This window comes from Petromyzon marinus (genome assembly GCF_048934315.1).
Source record: "Petromyzon marinus isolate PM22_M1 ecotype Great Lakes invasive population chromosome 85 unlocalized genomic scaffold, UKy_Petmar_22M1.pri1.0 chr85_unloc.4, whole genome shotgun sequence".
NCBI classification, from domain to species: domain Eukaryota; kingdom Metazoa; phylum Chordata; class Hyperoartia; order Petromyzontiformes; family Petromyzontidae; genus Petromyzon; species Petromyzon marinus.
In genome coordinates, this window is record NW_027422649.1 from 344,915 (window position 1) to 371,616 (window position 26,702).

General features: G+C 55.5%; 1 pseudogene; it reads right to left on the reverse strand.

Annotated features, from left to right (window-relative positions):
* Nucleotides 1–1,172: 1,172 nt before the first annotated feature.
* Nucleotides 1,173–26,702, reverse strand: part of LOC142905269 (CTP synthase 1-like) — a 44,136-nt pseudogene continuing 18,606 nt past the window's right edge.

Consider the following 26,702-nt stretch of genomic DNA (forward strand, 5'->3'; position numbering starts at 1 on the left):
GTGGGTGAGTGGGTGAGTGAGTGGGTGAGTGAGTGAGTGGGTGAGTGGGTGAGTGGGTGAGTGGGTGGGTGAGTGGGTGAGTGGGTGGGTGAGTGAGTGGGTGAGTGGGTGGGTGGGTGAGTGGGCGGGTGAGTGGGTGAGTGAGTGAGTGGGTGAGTGGGTGGGTGAGTGGGTGAGTGAGTGAGTGGGTGAGTGGGTGAGTGGGTGGGTGAGTGGGTGGGTGGGTGAGTGGGCGGGTGAGTGGGTGAGTGAGTGAGTGGGTGAGTGGGTGGGTGAGTGGGTGAGTGAGTGAGTGGGTGAGTGGGTGAGTGGGCGGGTGAGTGGGTGAGTGAGTGAGTGGGTGAGTGGGTGGGTGAGTGAGTGGGTGAGTGGGTGGGTGGGTGAGTGGGTGAGTGAGTGAGTGAGTGGGTGAGTGGGTGAGTGAGTGAGTGGGTGAGTGGGTGGGTGGGTGAGTGGGTGGGTGAGTGGGTGAGTGGTGAGTGGGTGAGTGGGTGAGTGAGTGGGTGAGTGGGTGAGCGAGTGGTGAGTGGGTGGGTGGGTGAGTGAGTGGGTGAGTGAGTGAGTGGGTGAGTGGGTGAGTGAGTGAGTGGGTGAGTGAGTGAGTGGGTGAGTGGGTGAGTGAGTGGTGAGTGGGTGAGTGAGTGGTGAGTGAGTGAGTGAGTGGTGAGTGGGTGAGTGAGTGGGTGAGTGAGTGAGTGGTGAGTGGTGAGTGAGTGGGTGGGTGAGTGAGTGGGTGAGTGAGTGGGTGAGTGGGTGGGTGAGTGAGTGGGTGAGTGAGTGGGTGAGTGAGTGGGTGAGTGAGTGAGTGGGTGGGTGGGTGAGTGGTGAGTGAGTGGGTGGGTGAGTGAGTGGGTGAGTGAGTGGGTGAGCGAGTGGTGAGTGGGTGAGTGAGTGGTGAGTGGGTGAGTGAGTGAGTGGGTGAGTGGGTGAGTGAGTGGGTGAGTGAGTGGGTGAGTGAGTGAGTGAGTGGTGAGTGGGTGAGTGAGTGAGTGAGTGGGTGAGTGGGTGAGTGAGTGGGTGAGTGGGTGAGTGAGTGGGTGAGTGAGTGAGTGGGTGAGTGGTTACCCATCGTAACATCAAATCTCAAGTTTAACTTTTAAACCAAAAATAAACAATCCATTAATCTCTCCATACGTGGTGGCGGTGGTGGTGTTAATGGTGGTTGTTGTGGCTATTGTTGTTGTTGTGGTTGTTGTTGTTGTGGTATTTGTTGTTGTTGTGTTTGTAGTTGTTGTTGTGGTGGTTGTTGTGGTTGTGTTAGTGGTTGTTGTTGCTGTGGTTGTTCTGGCTGTTGTTGTTGTGGTATTTGTTGTTGTTGTGTTTGTAGTTGTTGTTGTGGTTGTTGTTGTGGTTGTTGTGCTGGTTGTTGTTATTGTTATGGTTGTGGTGGTTGTTGTTGTTGTGGTTGTTGTTGTTGTTGTGGTAGTAGTTGTGTTGTGGTTGTTGTTATTGTTGTTATGGTTGTTGTTATTGTTGTTGTTTTGGTTGTTGTGGTTCTTCGTTCTTGTCAATGCAGTAGCTGCCCTAAGCAGACACACACACGGTTACCATAGTTACAGTCATCACGGTTACCATAGTTACAGTCACCATAGTTACAGTCACCATAGTTACAGTCGTCACGGTTACCATAGTTACAGTCGTCACGGTTACCATAGTTACAGTCACCACGGTTACCATAGTTACAGTCACCACGGTTACCATAGTTACAGTCACCACGGTCACCATAGTTACAGTCATCACGGTTACCATAGTTACAGTCACCACGGTTACCATAGTTACAGTCACCACGGTTACCATAGTTACAGTCGTCACGGTTACCATAGTTACAGTCGTCACGGTTACCATAGTTACAGTCGTCACGGTCACCATAGTTACAGTCGTCACGGTTACCATAGTTACAGTCGTCACGGTTACCATAGTTACAGTCGTCACGGTTACCATAGTTACAGTCGTCACGGTCACCATAGTTACAGTCGTCACGGTCACCATAGTTACAGTCGTCACGGTTACCATAGTTACAGTCATCACGGTAACCATAGTTACAGTCGTCACGGTTACCATAGTTACAGTCGTCACGGTTACCATAGTTACAGTCGTCACGGTTACCATAGTTACAGTCACCACGGTTACCATAGTTACAGTCACCACGGTTACCATAGTTACAGTCACCACGGTCACCATAGTTACAGTCATCACGGTTACCATAGTTACAGTCACCACGGTTACCATAGTTACAGTCGTCACGGTTACCATAGTTACAGTCGTCACGGTTACCATAGTTACAGTCGTCACGGTCACCATAGTTACAGTCGTCACGGTCACCATAGTTACAGTCGTCACGGTTACCATAGTTACAGTCGTCACGGTTACCATAGTTACAGTCACCACGGTCACCGTAGTTAGTCACCACGGTTACCATAGTTACAGTCACCATGGTTACCGTAGTTACAGTCACCACGGTTACCATAGTTACAGTCATCACGGTTACCATAGTTACAGTCACCACGGTCACCATAGTTACAGTCACCACGGTCACCATAGTTACAGTCACCACGGTTACCATAGTTACAGTCGTCACGGTTACCATAGTTACTGTCACCACGGTTACCATAGTTACAGTCACCACGGTCACCGTAGTTACAGTCACCACGGTCACCATAGTTACAGTCACCACGGTCACCATAGTTACAGTCGTCACGGTTACCATAGTTACAGTCGTCACGGTTACCATAGTTACAGTCACCACGGTCACCATAGTTACAGTCGTCACCATGGTTACGATAGTTACAGTCACCACGGTCACCATAGTTAGTCGTCACCATGGTTACCATAGTTACAGTCGCCACGGTCACCATAGTTACAGTCACCACGGTTACCATAGTCACAGTCACCACGGTTACCATAGTTACTTAGCTGTTACCATAGTTAGCATAGTTACACAACTGTTACCATAGTTACAGCCACCACGGTTACCATAGTTACAGTCACCACGGTTACCATAGTTACTTAGCTGTTACCGTAGTTACAGTCACCACGGTTACCATAGTTACAGTCACCACGGTTACCATAGTTACTTAGCTGTTACCATACTTTTCCTCGTGCTGCTGGTTGCCATGGTTACCAATGTTGCTGGTTGCCATGGTTACCCATGTTGCTATTTTTCCTGGTTACCCGTGTTGCCGGTTGCCCCGGTTACCAATATTGCCGGTTGCCACGGTTACCCGTGTTGGCAGTTGCCACGGTTACCACCAATGTCGCCGGTTGCCATGGTTACCTGCGCTTGCCGGCTGCCCGAGTTGCCGTGGTCACACCTCGCCGAGACCGTTGCCAGGGAGACCGTTGCCACGGAGACCGTTGCCAGGGAGACCGTTGCTAGGCGCCGTGGCTCCGCCCAGGGCGGCGAGCTCCGAGTCGGAGTCCCCATCGTCGCTGACGTCAGAGTAGTCGTCCCTAGTCACGTGGTGAGTCACTCAGTTAGTCACTCAGTCACTCAGTTAGTCACTCAACTAGTCACTCAGTTAGTCACTCAGTCACTCACTCACTCAGTCACTCACTCAGTCACTCACTCACTCACTCAGTTAGTCACTCAGTTAGTCACTCAGTTAGTTAGTTAGTTAGTCACTCAGTTAGTTAGTCACTCAACTAGTCACTCAGTCAGCTAGTCACTCACTCAGTCACTCACTCAGTCACTCACAGAGAGTCCCCATCGTCGCTGACGTCAGAGTAGTCGTCCCTGGTCACGTGGGGAGTCACTCAGTTAGTTAGTCACTCACTCACTCAGTTAGTCACTCAGTTAGTCACTCACTCACTCAGTTAGTCACTCAGTTACTCAGCTAGTCACTCAACTAGTCACTCAACTAGTCACTCAGTCAGTCACTCAGTCACTCAGTTAGTCACTCAGTCAGTCACTCAGTCAGTCAGTTAGTTAGTCACGTGGGGAGTCACTCAGTCACTCAGTTAGTCACTCAACTAGTCACTCAGTCACTCAGTCAGTCACTCAGTCACTCACTCACTCACTCAGTCACTCAGCTAGTCACTCAGTCACTCACAGAGAGTCCCCATCGTCGCTGACGTCAGAGTAGTCGTCCCTAGTCACGTGGGGAGTCACTCAGTTAGTTAGTCACTCAGTTAGTCACTCAGTTAGTCACTCAGTTAGTCACTCAGTCACTCACAGAGAGTCCCCATCGTCGCTGACGTCAGAGTAGTCGTCCCTAGTCACGTGGGGAGTCACTCAGTTAGTCACTCACTCAGTCAGTCACTCAGTTAGTTAGTCACTCAGTTAGTCACTCAGTCAGTCAGTCACTCACAGAGAGTCCCCATCGTCGCTGACGTCAGAGTAGTCGTCCCTAGTCACGTGGGGAGTCACTCAGTTAGTTAGTCACTCAGTTAGTCACTCAGTTAGTCACTCAGTTAGTCACTCAGTCACTCACAGAGAGTCCCCATCGTCGCTGACGTCAGAGTAGTCGTCCCTAGTCACGTGGGGAGTCACTCAGTTAGTCACTCACTCAGTCAGTCACTCAGTTAGTTAGTCACTCAGTTAGTCACTCAGTCAGTCAGTCACTCACAGAGAGTCCCCATCGTCGCTGACGTCAGAGTAGTCGTCCCTGGTCACGTGGGGAGTCACTCACTCAGTTAGTTAGTCACTCACTCAGTTAGTCACTCAGTCACTCAGCTAGTCACTCAGTCAGTCACTCAGTTAGTCACTCAGTCAGTCAGTCACTCACAGAGAGTCCCCATCGTCGCTGACGTCAGAGTAGTCGTCCCTAGTCACGTGGGGAGTCACTCAGTTAGTTAGTCACTCAGTCAGTTAGTTAGTCAGTTAGTTAGTTAGTTAGTCACGTGGGGAGTCACTCAGTTAGTTAGTCACTCAGTCAGTTAGTTAGTCACTCAGTTAGTTAGTTAGTCACGTGGGGAGTCACTCAGTTAGTTAGTCACTCAGTCAGTTAGTTAGTCAGTTAGTTAGTCACTCAGTTAGTCACTCAGTCACGTGGGGAGTCACTCAGTCAGCTAGTCACTCAACTAGTCACTCAGTTAGTCACTCAGTCACTCACTCAGTCACTCACTCACTCAGTCACTCAGTTAGTCACTCAGTCACTCACTCAGTCACTCACTCAGTTAGTCACTCAGTCACTCACAGAGAGTCCCCATCGTCGCTGACGTCAGAGTAGTCGTCCCTAGTCACGTGGGGAGTCACTCAGTCACTCAGTTAGTCACTCAGTTAGTTAGTCAGTTAGTCACTCAGTTAGTTAGTTAGTCACTCAGTTAGTCACTCAGTTAGTCACTCAGTTAGTTAGTCAGTTAGTCACTCAGTTAGTTAGTCAGTTAGTCACTCAGTTAGTTAGTTAGTCACTCAGTTAGTCACTCAGTTAGTCACTCAGTTAGTTAGTCAGTTAGTCACTCAGTTAGTTAGTTAGTCACTCAGTTAGTCACTCAGTCAGTTAGTCACGTGGGGAGTCACTCAAGCAGTTAGTCACTCAGTTAGTCACTCAGTCACTCACTCAGTCACTCACTCACTCAGTCACTCACAGAGAGTCCCCATCGTCGCTGACGTCAGAGTAGTCGTCCCTAGTCACGTGGGGAGTCACTCACTCAGTCACTCAGTCAGTCACTCAACTAGTCACTCAGTTAGTCACTCAGTTAGTCACTCAGTTAGTTAGTCAGTTACTCACTCAGTCACTCACTCAGTTAGTCACTCAGTCACTCACAGAGAGTCCCCATCGTCGCTGACGTCAGAGTAGTCGTCCCTAGTCACGTGGGGAGTCACTCAGTCACTCAGTTAGTCACTCAGTTAGTTAGTCAGTTAGTCACTCAGTTAGTTAGTTAGTCACTCAGTTAGTCACTCAGTTAGTCACTCAGTTAGTTAGTCAGTTAGTCACTCAGTTAGTTAGTCAGTTAGTCACTCAGTTAGTTAGTTAGTCACTCAGTTAGTCACTCAGTTAGTCACTCAGTTAGTTAGTCAGTTAGTCACTCAGTTAGTTAGTTAGTCACTCAGTTAGTCACTCAGTCAGTTAGTCACTCAGTCAGTTAGTCACGTGGGGAGTCACTCAGTTAGTCACTCAGTCAGTTAGTCACGTGGGGAGTCACTCAAGCAGTTAGTTAGTCACTCAGTCACTCACTCAGTCACTCACTCACTCAGTCACTCACAGAGAGTCCCCATCGTCGCTGACGTCAGAGTAGTCGTCCCTAGTCACGTGGGGAGTCACTCACTCAGTCACTCAGTCAGTCACTCAACTAGTCACTCAGTTAGTCACTCAGTTAGTCACTCAGTTAGTTAGTCAGTTACTCACTCAGTCACTCACTCAGTTAGTCACTCAGTCACTCACAGAGAGTCCCCATCGTCGCTGACGTCAGAGTAGTCGTCCCTAGTCACGTGGGGAGTCACTCAGTTAGTCACTCAGTTAGTCACTCAGTCAGTCAGTTAGTTAGTCACTCAGTCACTCAGCTAGTCACTCAGTCAGTCACTCACAGAGAGTCCCCATCGTCGCTGACGTCAGAGTAGTCGTCCCTAGTCACGTGGGGAGTCACTCAGTTAGTTAGTCACTCAGTTAGTCACTCAGTTAGTCACTCAGTTAGTCACTCAGTCACTCAGTCACTCACAGAGAGTCCCCATCGTCGCTGACGTCAGAGTAGTCGTCCCTAGTCACGTGGTGAGTCACTCAGTTAGTCACTCAGTTAGTCACTCAGTCACTTAGTCACTCACAGAGAGTCCCCATCGTCGCTGACGTCAGAGTAGTCGTCCCTAGTCACGTGGTGAGTCACTCAGTTAGTCACTCAGTTAGTCACTCAGTCACTTAGTCACTCACAGAGAGTCCCCATCGTCGCTGACGTCAGAGTAGTCGTCCCTAGTCACGTGGGGAGTCACTCAGTTAGTCACTCAGTTAGTCACTCAGTTAGTCACTCAGTTAGTCACTCAGTTAGTTAGTTAGTTAGTCACTCAGTTAGTTAGTCACTCAACTAGTCACTCAGTCAGCTAGTCACTCACTCAGTCACTCACTCAGTCACTCACAGAGAGTCCCCATCGTCGCTGACGTCAGAGTAGTCGTCCCTGGTCACGTGGGGAGTCACTCAGTTAGTTAGTCACTCACTCACTCAGTTAGTCACTCAGTTAGTCACTCACTCACTCAGTTAGTCACTCAGTTACTCAGCTAGTCACTCAACTAGTCACTCAACTAGTCACTCAGTCAGTCACTCAGTCACTCAGTTAGTCACTCAGTCAGTCACTCAGTCAGTCAGTTAGTTAGTCACGTGGGGAGTCACTCAGTCACTCAGTTAGTCACTCAACTAGTCACTCAGTCACTCAGTCAGTCACTCAGTCACTCACTCACTCACTCAGTCACTCAGCTAGTCACTCAGTCACTCACAGAGAGTCCCCATCGTCGCTGACGTCAGAGTAGTCGTCCCTAGTCACGTGGGGAGTCACTCAGTTAGTTAGTCACTCACTCACTCAGTTAGTCACTCAGTCACTCAGCTAGTCACTCAGTCAGTCACTCAGTTAGTCACTCAGTCAGTCAGTCACTCACAGAGAGTCCCCATCGTCGCTGACGTCAGAGTAGTCGTCCCTAGTCACGTGGGGAGTCACTCAGTTAGTTAGTCACTCAGTCAGTTAGTCAGTTAGTTAGTCACTCAGTTAGTTAGTTAGTTAGTCACTCAGTTAGTTAGTTAGTCAGTTAGTTAGTCACTCAGTTAGTTAGTTAGTTAGTCACTCAGTTAGTCACTCAGTCACGTGGGGAGTCACTCAGTCAGCTAGTCACTCAACTAGTCACTCAGTTAGTCACTCAGTCACTCACTCAGTCACTCACTCACTCAGTCACTCACTCAGTCACTCAGTTAGTCACTCAGTCACTCACTCAGTCACTCACTCAGTCACTCACTCAGTCACTCAAAGAGAGTCCCCATCGTCGCTGACGTCAGAGTAGTCGTCCCTAGTCACGTGGGGAGTCACTCAGTCACTCAGTTAGTTAGTCAGTTAGTCACTCAGTTAGTTAGTTAGTCACTCAGTTAGTCACTCAGTTAGTCACTCAGTTAGTTAGTCAGTTAGTCACTCAGTTAGTTAGTTAGTCACTCAGTTAGTCACTCAGTCAGTTAGTCACGTGGGGAGTCACTCAGTTAGTCACTCAGTCAGTTAGTCACGTGGGGAGTCACTCAAGCAGTTAGTTAGTCACTCAGTTAGTCACTCAGTCACTCAGTCAGTCAGTCACTCAGTTAGTCACTCAGTCACTCACTCAGTCACTCACTCACTCAGTCACTCACAGAGAGTCCCCATCGTCGCTGACGTCAGAGTAGTCGTCCCTAGTCACGTGGGGAGTCACTCACTCAGTCACTCAGTCAGTCACTCAACTAGTCACTCAGTTAGTCACTCAGTTAGTTAGTCAGTTAGTCACTCAGTCAATCACTCAGTCACTCACTCAGTCACTCACAGAGAGTCACCATCGTCGCTGACGTCAGAGTAGTCGTCCCTAGTCACGTGGGGAGTCACTCAGTTAGTCACTCAACTAGTCACTCAGTTAGTCACTCAGTCACTCAGTTAGTCACTCAGTCACTCACAGAGAGTCACCATCGTCGCTGACGTCAGAGTAGTCGTCCCTAGTCATGTGGGGAGTCACTCAACTAGTCACTCACTCACTCAGCTAGTCACTCAGTCATGTGGGAAGTCACTCAGTTAGTCACTCACTCACTCAGTCACTCACTCAGTTAGTTAGTCACGTGGGGAGTCACTCAGTCACTCACCACTCACTCACCACTCACTCACCCACCCACTCACTCACCACTCACTCACTCACTCCTCACCACTCACCACTCACCCACTCACTCACCACTCACTCACCACTCACTCACTCACTCCTCACTCACTCACCACTCACCCACTCACTCACCACTCACTCACCACTCACTCACCCACCCACTCACTCACCCACTCACTCAGCACTCACTCACCACTCACTCACTCACCACTCACTCACCACTCACTCACTCACCCACTCACCCACTCACTCACCACTCACCACTCACTCACCACTCACTCACTCACCCACTCACTCACCACTCACTCACCACTCACTCACCTCTCACTCACCACTCACCACTCACTCACCACTCACTCACCACTCACTCACTCACCCACTCACTCACCCACTCACTCACCACTCACTCAGTCACTCACTCAGTCACTTAGTCACTCACTCAGTCACTCAGTTAGTCACTCAGTCAGTCAGTCATTCACTCACAGAGAGTCCCCATCGTCGCTGACGTCAGAGTAGTCGTCCCTAGTCACGTGGGGAGTCACTCAGTTAGTCACTCAGTTAGTCACTCAGTTAGTCACTCAGTTAGTCACTCAGTTAGTCACTCACTCAGTTAGTCACGTGGGGAGTCACTCAAGCAGTTAGTTAGTCACTCAGTCAGTCACTCAGTCAGTCAGTCAGTCACTCAGTTAGTCACTCAGTCACTCACTCGGTCACTCACAGAGAGTCCCCATCGTCGCTGACGTCAGAGTAGTCATCCCTAGTCACGTGGGGAGTCACTCAACTAGTCACTCACTCCCCCAGCCAGTCACTCCCCCAGCCAGTCACTCCCCCAGCCAGTCACTCCCCCAGCCAGTCACTCCCCCAGCCAGCCACTCCCCCAGCCACTCCCCCAGCCACTCCCCCAGCCACTCCCCCAGTCACTCCCCCAGTCACTCTCCCAGACACGTACCGGGGGGACAGTTACCCAGTCAGTCACTCCCCCAGTCACCCAGTCACTTCCCCAGTCACTCCCCCAGTCACCCAGTCACTCCCCCAGTCACCCAGTCACTCCCCAGTCAGTCACTCCCCCAGTCACCCAGTCACTCCCCAGTCACCCAGTCACTCCCCCAGTCACCCAGTCACTCCCCCAGTCACCCAGTCACTCCCCCAGTCACCCAGTCACTCCCCTAGTCCCCCAGTCACCCAGGCACTCCCCCAGCCAGTCACTCCCCCAGTCACTCACCCAGTCAGTCACTCACCCAGTCAGTCACTCACCCAGTCAGTCACTCACCCAGTCAGTCACTCACCCAGTCAGTCACTCCCCCAGTCACCCAGTCACTCCCCCAGTCACCCAGTCACTCCCCAGTCACTCCCCAGTCACTCCCCCAGGCACGTACCGGGGAGACAGTCACTCCCCCAGCCACCCAGTCACTCCCCCAGCCACCCAGTCACTCCCCCAGCCACACAGTCACTCCCCCAGCCACACAGTCACTCCCCCACTCACCCAGTCACTCCCCCACTCACCCAGTCACTCCCCCAGTCACTCCCCCAGTCACCCAGTCACTCCCCCAGTCACTCCCCCAGTCACCCACTCCCCCAGTCACTCCCCAGTCACCCAGTCACTCCCCAGTCACTCCCCAGTCACTCCCCCAGGCACGTACCGTGGAGACAGTCACCCAGTCACTCCCCCAGTCACTCCCCCAGTCACCCACTCCCCCAGTCACTCCCCAGTCACCCAGTCACTCCCCAGTCACTCCCCCAGACACGTACCGTGGAGACAGTCACCCAGTCACTCCCCAGTCACTCCCCAGTCACTCCCCAGTCACTCCCCCAGTCACCCAGTCACTCCCCAGTCACTCCCCCAGTCACCCAGTCACTCCCCCAGTCACTCCCCAGTCACTCCCCCAGGCACGTACCATGGAGACAATCACCCAGTCACTCCCCCAGTCACTCCCCCAGTCACTCCCCCAGTCAGTCACTCCCCAGTCACTCCCCCAGGCACGTACCGTGGAGACAGTCACCCAGTCACTCCCCCAGTCACCCAGTCACTCCCCCAGTCACCCACTCCCCCAGTCACTCCCCCAGTCACTCCCAAGCCAGTCACTCCCCAGTCACTCCCCAGTCACTCCCCCAGGCACGTACCGTGGAGACAATCACCCAGTCACTCCCCCAGTCACCCACTCCCCAGTCACTCCCCAGTCACTCCCCCAGTCACTCCCCAGTCACTCCCCAGTCACTCCCCCAGCCACGTACCATGGAGACAATCACCCAGTCACTCCCCCAGTCACTCCCCAGTCACTCCCCAGTCACCCAGTCACTCCCCCAGTCACTCCCCAGTCACTCCCCCAGGCACGTACCGTGGAGACAGTCACCCAGTCACTCCCTAGTCACCCAGTCACTCTCCCAGTCAGTCACTCCCCAGTCACTCCCCAGTCACTCCCCCAGCCACGTACCGTGGAGACAATCACCCAGTCACTCCCCCAGTCACCCACTCCCCCAGTCACTCCCCAGTCACCCACTCCCCCAGTCACTCACCCAGTCACTCCCCAGTCACTCCCCAGTCACTCCCCCAGGCACGTACCGTGGAGACAGTCACCCAGTCACTCCCCCAGTCCACTCCCCCAGTCACTCCCCCAGTCACTCCCCCAGTCACTCCCCAGTCACTCCCCCAGCCACGTACCGTGGAGACAGTCACTCCCCCAGTCAGTCACTCCCCAGTCACTCCCCCAGTCACTCCCCCAGTCACTCCCCAGTCACTCCCCCAGTCACTCCCCCAGTCACTCCCCAGTCACTCCCCAGTCACTCCCCCAGGCACGTACCGTGGAGACAATCACCCAGTCACTCCCCCAGTCACTCCCCAGTCACTCCCCCAGTCACCCAGTCACTCCCCCAGTCACTCCCCAGTCACTCCCCCAGACACGTACCGTGGAGACAATCACCCAGTCACTCCCCCAGTCACTCCCCCAGTCACTCCCCCAGTCACTCCCCAGTCACTCACCAGTCACTCCCCAGTCACTCCCCCAGCCACGTACCGGGGGGACAGTCACCCAGTCACTCCCCCAGCCAGTCACTCCCCCAGTCACTCCCCCAGTCAGTCACTCCCCAGTCACTCCCCCAGACACGTACCGTGGAGACAGTCACCCAGTCACTCCCCCAGTCACCCAGTCACTCCCCAGTCACTCCCCAGTCACTCCCCAGTCACTCCCCCAGACACGTACCGTGGAGACAATCACCCAGTCATCCCCCAGTCACTCCCCAGTCACTCCCCCAGCCACGTACCGGGGAGACAGTCACCCAGTCACTCCCCCAGTCACTCCCCCAGTCACTCCCCCACTCACCCAGTCACTCACCCAGTCACCCACTCCCCCAGTCACTCCCCAGTCACTCCCCAGTCACTCCCCCAGGCACGTACCGTGGAGACAGTCACCCAGTCACTCCCCCAGTCACCCAGTCACTCCCCAGTCACTCCCCAGTCACTCCCCAGTCACTCCCCCAGACACGTACCGTGGAGACAATCACCCAGTCATCCCCCAGTCACTCCCCAGTCACTCCCCCAGCCACGTACCGGGGAGACAGTCACCCAGTCACTCCCCCAGTCACTCCCCCAGTCACTCCCCCACTCACCCAGTCACTCACCCAGTCACCCACTCCCCCAGTCACTCCCCAGTCACTCCCCAGTCACTCCCCCAGGCACGTACCGTGGAGACAGTCACCCAGTCACTCCCCAGTCACTCCCCCAGACACGTACCGTGGAGACAGTCACCCAGTCACTCCCCAGTCACTCCCCCAGTCACTCCCCACCCAGTCACTCCCCCAGACACGTACCGGGGGGGCAGTCACCCAGTCACTCCCCCAGTCACCCAGTCCACTCCCCCAGCCAGTCACTCCCCCAGTCACTCCCCAGTCACTCCCCCAGTCACCCACTCCCCCAGTCACTCCCCCAGTCACTCCCCAGTCACTCCCCCAGACACGTACCGTGGAGACAATCACCCAGTCACTCCCCCAGTCACTCCCCCAGTCACTCCCCCAGTCACTCCCCCAGTCAGTCACTCCCCAGTCAATCACTCCCCCAGTCACCCAGTCACTCCCCCAGTCACTCCCCCAGTCACCCAGTCACTCCCCAGTCACTCCCCCAGTCACTCCCCAGTCACTCCCCAGTCACTCCCCCGACACATACCATGGAGACAATCACCCAGTCACTCCCCCAGTCACTCCCCCAGTCACTCCCCCAGTCAGTCACTCCCCAGTCACTCCCCCAGGCACGTACCGTGGAGACAGTCACCCAGTCACCCAGTCACTCCCCCAGTCACCCAGTCACTCCCCAGTCACTCCCCAGTCACTCCCCCACTCACCCAGTCACTCCCCCAGTCACTCCCCCAGTCACCCAGTCACTCCCCCACTCCCCCAGTCACTCCCCAGTCACTCCCCCAGGCACATACCGTGGAGACAATCACCCAGTCACTCCCCAGTCACTCCCCCAGTCAGTCACTCCCCAGTCACTCACCCAGTCACTCCCCCAGTCACTCCCCAGTCACTCACCCACTCCCCCAGTCACTCCCCAGTCACCCAGTCACTCCCCCAGTCACTCCCCAGTCACCCAGTCACTCCCCCAGTCACTCCCCAGTCACTCCCCCAGGCACGTACCGGGGGGACAATCACCCAGTCACTCCCCCAGTCACCCAGTCACTCCCCCAGCCACCCAGTCACTCCCCAGTCACTCCCCCAGTCACTCCCCAGTCACTCCCCCAGGCACGTACCGTGGAGACAGTCACCCAGTCACTCCCCCAGTCACCCAGTCACTCCCCCAGTCACCCACTCCCCCAGTCACTCCCCAGTCACTCCCCCAGTCACTCCCCCAGTCACTCCCCCAGACACTCCCCCAGCCACTCCCCAGTCACTCCCCCAGGCACGTACCGTGGAGACAGTCACCCAGTCACTCCCCCAGTCACCCACTCCCCAGTCACTCCCCCAGTCACCCAGTCACTCCCCCAGTCAGTCACTCCCCAGTCACTCCCCCAGGCACGTACCGTGGAGACAGTCACCCAGTCACTCCCCCAGTCAGTCACTCCCCAGTCACTCCCCCAGTCACTCCCCCAGTCACCCAGTCACTCCCCCAGTCACTCCCCAGTCACTCCCCCAGTCACGTACCGTGGAGACAGTCACCCAGTCACTCCCCCAGTCACCCAGTCACTCCCCCAGTCACCCACTCCCCCAGTCACTCCCCAGTCACCCAGTCACTCCCCAAGTCACTCCCCCAGTCACTCCCCAGTCACTCCCCCAGTCACTCCCCCAGACACTCCCCCAGCCACTCCCCAGTCACTCCCCCAGGCAGGTACCATGGAGACAGTCACCCAGTCACTCCCCCAGTCACCCACTCCCCAGTCACTCCCCAGTCACCCAGTCACTCCCCCAGTCACTCCCCAGTCACTCCCCCAGTCACCCAGTCACTCCCCAGCCAGTCACTCTCCCAGTCACTCCCCCAGGCACGTACCGGGGAGACAGTCACCCAGTCACTCCCCCAGTCACTCCCCCAGTCACTCCCCCAGTCACCCAGTCACTCCCAAGCCAGTCACTCCCCAGTCACTCCCCCAGGCACGTACCGTGGAGACAATCACCCAGTAACTCCCCCAGTCAGTCACTCCCCCAGTCAGTCACTCCCCCAGTCACTCCCCAGTCACTCCCCCAGTCAGTCACTCCCCAGTCACTCCCCAGTCACTCCCCAGTCACTCCCCCAGGCACGTACCGTGGAGACAATCTGCAACCCCTCTGCAGGAAGCTCTGGAGCTTGCCAGCGGCGCTGAGCAGTAGACCCAGGTAGACGGGAGAAGGAGACATGGGTCTGGAGGTGAACTCGGGGTGGAACTGGACCCCCACAAAAAACGGATGGTCTGGGGAGAGAGACACAGAGAGAGAGGGTGGGTGGGTGGGTGGGTTGGTGGGTGGGTGGGTGAGTGGGTGGGTGGGTGGGTGAGTGGGTGAGTGGGTGAGTGAGTGGGTGAGTGAGTGGGGGGGTGAGTGGGTGAGTGAGTGGGGGGGTGAGTGGGTGAGTGAGTGGGTGAGTGGGTGGGTGAGTGAGTGGGTGAGTGGGTGAGTGGGTGGGTAGGTGGGTGAGTGGGTGAGTGGGTGGGTGGGTGAGTGAGTGGGTGAGTGGGTGAGTGAGTGAACGGGTGGGTGGGTGAGTGGGTGGGTGAGTGAGTGAACGGGTGGGTGGGTGAGTGGGTGGGTGAGTGGGTGGGTGAGTGGGTGAGTGAGTGGGTGAGTGGGTGGGTGAGTGGGTGAGTGGGTTGGTGGGTGAGTGGGTGAGTGGGTGGGTGGGTGAGTGGGTGGGTTGGTGGGTGAGTGGGTGGGTTGGTGAGTGAGTGGGTGGGTGAGTGGGTGAGTGGGTGGGTGAGTGGGTGAGTGGGTGAGTGAGTGGGTGGGTTGGTGAGTGAGTGGGTGAGCGGGTGGGTGAGTGAGTGGGTGAGTGGGTGGGTGAGTGAGTGAGTGAGTGGGTGAGTGGGTGGGTGAGTGGGTAGGTGGGTGAGTGAGTGGGTGAGTGAGTGAGTGAGTGGATGGGTGAGTGTGTGGTTGAGTAATGTGGTGAATGATGTGGTGAGTAATGTGGTGAGTGAGTAACGTGGTGAGTGATGTGGTGAGTAATGTGGTGAGTGAGTAACGTGGTGAGTGATGTGGTGAGTGAGTGAGTGGGTGAGTGACGTGGTGAGTGATGTGGTGAGTGACGTGGTGAGTGACGTGGTGAGTGAGTGACGTGGTGAGTGACGTGGTGAGTGAGTGAGTGACGTGGTGAGTGACGTGGTGAGTGATGTGGTGAGTAACGTGGTGAGTGACGTGGTGAGTGACGTGGTGAGTGAGTGACGTGGTGAGTGACGTGGTGAGTGACGTGGTGAGTGATGTGGTGAGTGACATGGTGAGTGAGTAACCTGGTGAGTGACGTGGTGAGTGACGTGGTGAGTGACGTGGTGAGTGACGTGGTGAATGACGTGGTGAGTGAGTAACCTGGTGAGTGACGTGGTGAGTGACGTGGTGAGTGACGTGGTGAGTGACGTGGTGAGTGACGTGGTGAGTGATGTGGTGAGTGAATAACCTGGTGAGTGACGTGGTGAGTGACGTGGTGAGTGACGTGGTGAGTGATGTGGTGAGTGACGTGGTGAGTGATGTGGTGATAGATGTGGTGAGTGACGTGGTGAGTGATGTGGTGAGTGACGTGGTGAGTGAGTGAGTGATGTGGTGAGTGAGTGAGTGACGTGGCGAGTGATGTGGTGAGTGACGTGGTGAGTGATGTGGTGAGTGATGTGGTGAGTAACGTGGTGAGTGACGTGGTGAGTGACGTGGTGAGTGATGTGGTGAGTGAGTGAGTGACGTGGTGAGTGACGTGGTGAGTGACGTGGTGAGTGACGTGGTGAGTGACGTGGTGAGTGACGTGGTGAGTAACTTGGTGAGTGACGTGGTGAGTGACGTGGTGAGTAACGTGGTGAGTAACTTGGTGAGTGACGTGGTGAGTGATGTGGTGAGTGATGTGGTGAGTGATGTGGTGAGTGAATAACCTGGTGAGTGACGTGGTGAGTGACGTGGTGAGTGACGTGGTGAGTGATGTGGTGAGTGACGTGGTGAGTGATGTGGTGATAGATGTGGTGAGTGACGTGGTGAGTGATGTGGTGAGTGACGTGGTGAGTGAGTGAGTCACTCACCACGTCACTCACCAGGTTACTCACTCACCACGTCACTCACCACATCACTCACCACGTCACTCACCACGTCACTCACCACGTCACTCACCACGTCACTCACCAGGTTACTCACTCACCATGTCACTCACATCACTCACCACGTCACTCACCACGTCACTCACCACGTCACTCACCACGTCACTCACTCACCACGTCACTCACCACGTTACTCACCACATCACCCACCCACTCACTCACCCACCCACCCACTCACTCACCCACTCACTCACCCACCCACTCACCCACTCACCCACCCACTCACCCACCCACTCACCCACCCACCCGTTCACTCACCCACTCACTCACCCCCTCACCCACCTACCCACCCACTCACTCACCCACTCACTCACCCACCCACCCACCAACCCACCAATCCACCCACCCACCCACCCTCTCTCTCTGTGTCTCTCTCCCCAGACCATCCGTTTTTTGTGGGGGTCCACATCACTCACCACGTCACTCACCAGGTTACTCACTCACCACGTCACTCACCACATCACTCACCACGTCACTCACCACATTACTCACCACGTCACTCACCACATCACTCACCACGTCACTCACCACATCACTCACCCCGTCACTCACCACGTCACTCACCACGTCACTCACCACGTCACTCACCACATCACTCACCACGTCACTCACTCACCACATCACTCACCACGTCACTCACCACGTCACTCACCACATCACTCACCACGTCACTCACCACATCACTCACCACGTCACTCACCACGTGGTGAGTGATGTGGTGAGTGACATGGTGAGTGAGTGAGTGATGTGGTGAGTGAGTGAGTGACGTGGTGAGTGATGTGGTGAGTGACGTGGTGAGTGATGTGGTGAGTGATGTGGTGAGTAACGTGGTGAGTGACGTGGTGAGTGACGTGGTGAGTGACGTGGTGAGTGACGTGGTGAGTGATGTGGTGAGTGACGTGGTGAGTGACGTGGTGAGTGACGTGGTGAGTGAGTGACGTGGTGAGTGATGTGGTGAGTGACGTGGTGAGTGATGTGGTGAGTGACGTGGTGAGTGACGTGGTGAGTGACGTGGTGAGTGACGTGGTGAGTGATGTGGTGAGTGAGTGACGTGGTGAGTGATGTGGTGAGTGACGTGGTGAGTGACGTGGTGAGTGACGTGGTGAGTGACGTGGTGAGTGACGTGGTGAGTGACGTGGTGAGTGACGTGGTGAGTAATGTGGTGAGTGACGTGGTGAGTGACGTGGTGAGTGACGTGGTGAGTGACGTGGTGAGTGACGTGGTGAGTGACGTGGTGAGTGACGTGGTGAGTGATGTGGTGAGTGACGTGGTGAGTGATGTGGTGAGTGACGTGGTGAGTGATGTGGTGAGTGATGTGGTGAGTGATGTGGTGAGTGAGTGAGTGACGTGGTGAGTGACGTGGTGAGTGACGTGGTGAGTAACGTGGTGAGTGACGTGGTGAGTGATGTGGTGAGTGATGTGGTGAGTGAGTGACGTGGTGAGTGACGTGGTGAGTGACGTGGTGAGTGACGTGGTGAGTGACGTGGTGAGTGACGTGGTGAGTGATGTGGTGAGTGAGTGAGTGACGTGGTGAGTGACGTGGTGAGTGAGTGATGTGGTGAGTGATGTGGTGAGTGACGTGGTGAGTGACGTGGTGAGTGACGTGGTGAGTGAGTGATGTGGTGAGTGAGTGAGTGAGTAACGTGGTGAGTGACGTGGTGAGTGACGTGGTGAGTGACGTGGTGAGTGACGTGGTGAGTGACGTGGTGAGTGACGTGGTGAGTGACGTGGTGAGTGACGTGGTGAGTGACGTGGTGAGTGAGTGAGTGACGTGGTGAGTGACGTGGTGAGTGACGTGGTGAGTGACGTGGTGAGTGACGTGGTGAGTGACGTGGTGAGTGACGTGGTGAGTGATCTCACCATCTAACTCCAGCACCTCCATCCTCACTCCGTCAGCATCTTGGCCAACAAAAGCGAAGTCCACGGCTCTCAAACTCCGGAACCAACACCGGATTCACCTTCAACACCCCAAACACCATCATCAGCATCATCATCGTCATCATCATCATCACCATCATCACCACCACCACCATCACCACCATCACCACCATCATCATCATCACCACCACCATCACTACCACCACCAACACCACCATCACCGGATTCACCTTCAACACCCCAAACACCATCATCAGCATCATCATCGTCATCACCATCATAATCACCACCACCACCAACACCGGATTCACCTTCAACACCCCAAACACCACCATCACCATCACCACCATCACCATCATCACCACCATCATCATCACCATCGCCACCATCACCACCATCATCACCACCATCACCACCACCATCATCATCACCATCACCACCACCACCGGATTCACCTTCCACACCCCAAACACCATCATCATCACCACCACCATATGTCATCATCATCACCACCATCACCACCACCATCACCACCACCATCACCACCATCACCACCACCATCACCATCACCACCATCATCATCATCACCACCATCACCACCACCACCATCACCACCACCACCACCACCACCACCATCACCACCATCATCATCATCACCACCACCACCATCACCACCACCACCATCACCACCACCACCATCACCACCACCATCACCACCACCATCACCACCACCACCATCATCATCACCACCATCACCATCACCACCACCACCATCACCACCATCACCGTCACCACCATCACCGTCACCACCATCACCACCACCACCATCACCACCACCATCACCATCACCACCATCACCACCACCACCATCACCATCACCACCATCACCACCATCACCACCACCACCATCACCACCACCACCACCACCATCACCACCATCACCATCACCACCACCACCACCATCACCACCACCATCACCACCACCACCACCACCATCATCACCACCACCACCATCACCACCACCATCACCATCACCACCATCACCACCACCACCACCATCATCACCACCATCACCACCACCACCACCATCACCACCACCATCACCACCACCACCACCACCATCACCACCACCACCACCATCACCACCATCACCACCACCACCATCACCACCATCACCACCACCACCACCACCATCACCACCACCATCACCACCACCATCACCACCACCACCATCACCACCACCACCACCATCACCACCACCATCACCACCACCACCACCATCACCACCACCATCACCCACCCCATCACCACCACCACCATCACCACCACCACCACCATCACCACCACCATCACCACCACCATCACCATCACCACCATCACCATCACCACCATCACCACCACCACCACCATCACCACCACCACCACCATCACCACCACCATCACCACCACCACCACCATCACCACCACCATCACCACCATCACCACCACCACCATCACCACCACCACCACCATCACCACCACCACCATCACCACCACCACCACCATCACCACCACCATCACAACCACCACCATCACCACCACCACCATCACCACCACCACCACCATCACCACCATCACCACCACCATCACCACCATCACCACCACCACCACCACCATCACCACCACCATCACCACCACCACCATCACCACCACCACCACCACCATCACCACCACCATCACCACCACCACCATCACCACCACCATCACCATCACCACCATCACCATCACCACCATCACCACCACCACCATCACCACCACCACCATCACCACCACCATCACCACCACCACCATCACCACCACCACCATCACCACCACCACCATCACCACCACCACCATCACCACCATCACCACCACCATCACCACCACCACCACCACCATCACCACCACCATCACCACCACCATCACCACCATCACCACCACCACCACCATCACCACCATCACCACCATCACCATCACCACCACCACCATCACCACCACCACCACCACCATCACCACCACCATCACCACCACCATCACCACCACCATCACCACCATCACCACCACCATCACCACCACCACCATCACCACCACCATCACCATCACCACCATCACCATCACCACCATCACCACCACCACCATCACCACCACCACCATCACCACCACCATCACCACCACCACCATCACCACCATCACCACCACCACCATCACCACCACCACCATCACCACCATCACCACCATCACCACCACCATCACCACCACCACCACCACCATCACCACCACCATCACCACCACCATCACCACCATCACCACCACCACCACCACCATCACCACCATCACCATCACCACCACCACCATCACCACCACCACCACCACCATCACCACCACCATCACCACCATCACCACCACCACCACCACCATCACCACCATCACCACCATCACCATCACCACCACCACCATCACCACCATCACCACCACCATCACCACCACCATCACCACCACCACCACCATCACCACCATCACACCACCACCACCACCACCATCACCACCACCACCACCATCATCACCACCACCATCATCACCACCACCATCACCACCACCATCACCACCACCATCATCTCACCTCGTATCTATGGCGATGTCTCTCATCCACTGAGTCTTTGTTTCCGTAAAGCTGACCTGGAACATAACGGATGGTGAGTGAGTGGGTGAGTGGTGAGTGGGTGAGTGAGTGAGTGGGTGGGTGAGTGGGTGGGTGAGTGGGTGGGTGAGTGAGTGGGTGGGTGGGTGGGTGAGTGGGTGGGTGAGTGGGTGGGTGGGTGGGTGAGTGGGTGAGTGAGTGGGTGAGTGGGTGAGTGGGTGGGTGGGTGGGTGAGTGGGTGAGTGGGTGAGTGAGTGGGTGAGTGAGTGGGTGGGTGGGTGAGTGGGTGAGTGAGTGGGTGGTGAGTGACTGGGTGAGTGAGTGACTGGGTGAGTGAGTGAGTGAGTGGTGAGTGAGTGAGTGGGTGAGTGAGTGGTGAGTGAGTGGTGAGTGGGTGGGTGAGTGGTGAGTGAGTGGGTGAGTGACTGGGTGAGTCACTGGGTGAGTGAGTGACTGGGTGAGTGAGTGAGTGGTGAGTGAACGAGTGGGTGAGTGAGTGGGTGAGTGAGTGAGTGAGTGGTGAGTGAACGAGTGGGTGAGTGAGTGGGTGAGTGAGTGGGTGAGTGAGTGGGTGAGTGAGTGGGTGAGTGAGTGAGTGGGTGAGTGAGTGGGTGAGTGGTGAGTGAGTGAGTGAGTGGTGAGTGAGTGGTGAGTGAGTGACTGGGTGAGTGAGTGAGTGAGTGGGTGAGTGAGTGAGTGGGTGAGTGAGTGGGTGAGTGAGTGACTGGGTGAGTGAGTGAGTGGGTGAGTGAGTGAGTGGGTGAGTGAGTGGGTGAGTGAGTGAGTGTGTGGTGAGTAAGTGGGTGAGTGAGTGAGTGGGTGAGTGAGTGGGTGAGTGAGTGGGTGAGTGGGTAAGTGAGTGAGTGAGTGGTGAGTGAGTGGGTGAGTGAGTGAGTGAGTGGTGAGTGAGTGAGTGACTGGGTGAGTGAGTGACTGGGTGAGTGAGTGAGTGACTGGGTAAGTGAGTGAGTGGTGAGTGAGTGAGTGGGTAAGTGAGTGAGTGGGTGAGTGAGTGAGTGACTGGGTGAGTGGTGAGTGAGTGGTGAGTGAGTGGTGAGTGGTGAGTGAGTGGGTGAGTGAGTGAGTTAGTGGGTGGGTGACTGGGTGAGTGAGTGGGTGAGTGAGTGGTGAGTGAGTGGTGAGTGAGTGAGTGGTGAGTGAGTGGGTGGGTGGGTGAGTGAGTGGTGAGTGAGTGAGTGGGTGAGTGAGTGGGTGGGTGAGTGGGTGAGTGAGTGGGTGAGTGGGTGGGTGAGTGAGTGAGTGGGTGAGTGGGTGAGTGAGTGGTGAGTGAGTGAGTGAGTGGGTGAGTGGGTGAGTGAGTGGGTGAGTGAGTGAGTGGTGAGTGAGTGGGTGGGTGGGTGAGTGAGTGGGTGAGTGAGTGGGTGAGTGGGTGGGTGAGTGAGTGAGTGGTGAGTGAGTGAGTGGGTGAGTGACTGGGTGAGTGAGTGAGTGAGTGGTGAGTGAGTGAGTGGGTGAGTGACTGGGTGAGTGAGTGAGTGAGTGGTGAGTGAACGAGTGGGTGAGTGAGTGGGTGAGTGAGTGAGTGAGTGGTGAGTGAACGAGTGGGTGAACGAGTGGGTGAGTGAGTGGGTGAGTGAGTGGGTGAGTGAGTGGGTGAGTGAGTGGGTGAGTGAGTGAGTGGGTGAGTGAGTGGGTGAGTGGTGAGTGAGTGAGTGGTGAGTGAGTGGTGAGTGAGTGACTGGGTGAGTGAGTGAGTGAGTGGGTGAGTGAGTGAGTGGGTGAGTGAGTGGGTGAGTGACTAGGTGAGTGAGTGAGTGGGTGAGTGAGTGAGTGGGTGAGTGAGTGAGTGTGTGGTGAGTGAGTGGGTGAGTGAGTGAGTGAGTGGGTGAGTGAGTGGGTGAGTGAGTGGGTGAGTGGGTAAGTGAGTGAGTGAGTGGTGAGTGAGTGGGTGAGTGGTGAGTGGTGAGTGAGTGAGTGAGTGACTGGGTGAGTGAGTGACTGGGTGAGTGAGTGAGTGAGTGACTGGGTAAGTGAGTGAGTGGTGAGTGAGTGAGTGGGTAAGTGAGTGAGTGGGTGAGTGAGTGAGTGACTGGGTGAGTGAGTGGTGAGTGAGTGAGTGGTGAGTGAGTGGAGTGAGTGAGTGGTGAGTGAGTGGTGAGTGAGTGGGTGAGTGAGTGAGTGAGTGGTGGGTGGGTGGGTGAGTGGAGTGGGTGAGAGTGAGTGGTGAGTGAGTGGGTGAGTGAGTGAGTGGTGAGTGAGTGAGTGGGTGGGTGGGTGGGTGGGTGGTGAGTGAGTGGTGAGTGAGTGGGTGGGTGAGTGAGTGAGTGAGTGGGTGAGTGAGTGGTGAGTGAGTGGTGAGTGAGTGAGTGGTGAGTGGTGAGTGAGTGAGTGGTGAGTGAGTGAGTGAGTGGTGAGTGAGTGAGTGAGTGAGTGAGTGATTGAGTGAGAGAGAGAGTGAGTGGTGAGTGAGTGAGTGGGTGAGTGAGTGAGTGGTGAGTGAGTGAGTGGTGAGTGAGTGGAGTGGGTGAGTGGGTGAGTGAGTGGGTGAGTGAGTGAGTGGGTGGTGAGTGGGTGAGTGAGTGAGTGGGTGAGTGGGTGGGTGAGTGAGTGAGTGGGTGAGTGGGTGAGTGAGTGGGTGGGTGAGTGGGTGAGTGGGTGAGTGGGTGGGTGAGTGGGTGAGTGAGTGGGTGAGTGGGTGGGTGAGTGAGTGAGTGGGTGAGTGGGTGGGTGGGTGAGTGGGTGAGTGAGTGGGTGAGTGGGTGGGTGAGTGAGTGAGTGGGTGAGTGGGTGAGTGAGTGGGTGGGTGAGTGGGTGAGTGAGTGGGTGAGTGAGTGGGTGAGTGAGTGGTGAGTGACTGGGTGAGTGAGTGAGTGGTGAGTGAGTGGGTGAGTGAGTGAGTGAGTGGGTGGGTGAGTGGGTGAGTGAGTGGGTGAGTGAGTGAGTGGTGAGTGAGTGGTGAGTGAGTGAGTGGTGAGTGGGTGAGTGAGTGAGTGGTGAGTGAGTGGGTGGGTGGGTGAGTGAGTGGTGAGTGAGTGAGTGGGTGAGTGAGTGGGTGGGTGAGTGAGTGAGTGACTGGGTGAGTGAGTGGTGAGTGAGTGGTGAGTGAGTGAGTGGTGAGTGGTGAGTGAGTGAGTGGTGAGTGAGTGAGTGAGTGGTGAGTGAGTGAGTGGGTGAGTGAGTGATTGAGTGAGAGAGTGAGTGGTGAGTGAGTGAGTGGGTGAGTGAGTGAGTGGTGAGTGAGTGAGTGGTGAGTGAGTGGGTGGGTGAGTGGGTGAGTGAGTGGTGAGTGGGTGGGTGAGTGGGTGAGTGAGTGGGTGAGTGGGTGGGTGAGTGAGTGAGTGGGTGAGTGGGTGAGTGAGTGGGTGGGTGAGTGGGTGAGTGAGTGGGTGAGTGAGTGGGTGAGTGAGTGGTGAGTGACTGGGTGAGTGAGTGAGTGGTGAGTGAGTGGGTGAGTGAGTGAGTGGGTGAGTGAGTGAGTGGGTGAGTGAGTGAGTGAGTGGTGAGTGAGTGAGTGGTGAGTGGGTGGGTGAGTGAGTGAGTGGGTGAGTGGGTGAGTGAGTGGTGAGTGAGTGAGTGGGTGAGTGAGTGGGTGGGTGAGTGGGTGAGTGAGTGGGTGAGTGGGTGGGTGAGTGAGTGAGTGGGTGAGTGACTGGGTGAGTGGGTGGGTGAGTGAGTGAGTGAGTGGGTGGGTGAGTGGGTGAGTGGGTGGGTGAGTGAGTGGGTGGGTGGGTGAGTGGGTGAGTGAGTGGGTGGTGAGTGACTGGGTGAGTGAGTGACTGGGTGAGTGAGTGAGTGAGTGGTGAGTGAGTGAGTGGGTGAGTGAGTGGTGAGTGAGTGGTGAGTGGGTGGGTGAGTGAGTGGTGAGTGAGTGGGTGAGTGACTGGGTGAGTCACTGGGTGAGTGAGTGACTGGGTGAGTGAGTGAGTGGTGAGTGAACGAGTGGGTGAGTGAGTGGGTGAGTGAGCGAGTGAGTGGTGAGTGAACGAGTGGGTGAGTGGGTGAGTGAGTGGGTGAGTGGGTGGGTGAGTGAGTGAGTGGGTGAGTGGGTGAGTGAGTGGTGAGTGAGTGAGTGGTGAGTGAGTGAGTGAGTGGTGAGTGAGTGGTGAGTGGTGAGTGAGTGGTGAGTGACTGGGTGAGTGGTGAGTGGTGAGTGGGTGACTCACGAAGCACAGAGTTTGAAGTCTTGAAGATTGTTGTTCGCTTTCCCAGTCTCATGGTCCCACCCATGTCACCTGGGTTATGTTCTGGCATGTCCACCACCTGGAAAACCACTCACCACTCACTCACCACTCACTCACCACTCACTCACCACTCACTCACCACTCACACACTCACCACTCACTCACCACTCACACACTCACTCACCCACTCACCACTCACTCACTCACCACTCACTCACCACTCACTCACCACTCACTCACCACTCACACACTCACCACTCACACACTCACCACTCACTCACCACTCACTCACTCACCACTCACTCACCACTCACACACTCACCACTCACTCACCACCCACTCACCACTCACACACTCACCACTCACTCACCACTCACTCACCACTCACTCACCACTCACTCACCACTCACTCACCACTCACTCACCCACCACTCACTCACCACTCACTCACCACTCACTCACTCACCACTCACTCACCACTCACTCACCACTCACACCACTCACTCACCACTCACTCACCACTCACTCACCACTCACTCACCACTCACTCACTCACCACTCACTCACCACTCACTCACCACTCACTCACTCACTCACCACTCTCACCCACTCACTCACCCACTTACTCACTCACTCACCACTCACTCACCACTCACTCACCACTCACTCACTCAACCACTCACTCAACCACTCACTCACCACTCACTCACCACTCACTCACCACTCACTCACCACTCACTCACTCAACCACTCACTCACCACTCACTCACCACTCACTCACCACTCACTCACTCACTCACCACTCACTCACCACTCACTAACCACTCACTCAGTCACTCACTCACTCACTCACCACTCACTCACCACTCACTCACTCACCACTCACTCACTCACCACTCACTCACTCACCAGCCCACTCACTCACTCACCACTCACTCACCACTCACTCACCACTCACTCACCACTCACTCACTCACCACTCACTCACTCACTCACCACTCACTCACCACTCACACACTCACTCACCCACTCACCACTCACTCACTCACCACTCACTCACCACTCACTCACCACTCACACACTCACCACTCACTCACCACTCACTCACTCACCACTCACTCACCACTCACACACTCACCACTCACTCACCACCCACTCACCACTCACACACTCACCACTCACTCACCACTCACTCACCACTCACTCACCACTCACTCACCACTCACTCACCACTCACTCACCACTCACTCACCACTCACTCACCCACCACTCACTCACCACTCACTCACCACTCACTCACTCACCACTCACTCACCACTCACTCACCACTCACACACTCACCACTCACTCACTCACTCACCACTCACTCACCACTCACTCACCACTCACTCACTCACTCACCACTCACTTACCACTCACTCACCACTCACTCAGTCACTCACCACTCACTCACTCACTCACCACTCACTCAGTCACTCACTCACCACTCACTCACCACTCACTCACTCACTCACCACTCACTTACCACTCACTCAGTCACTCA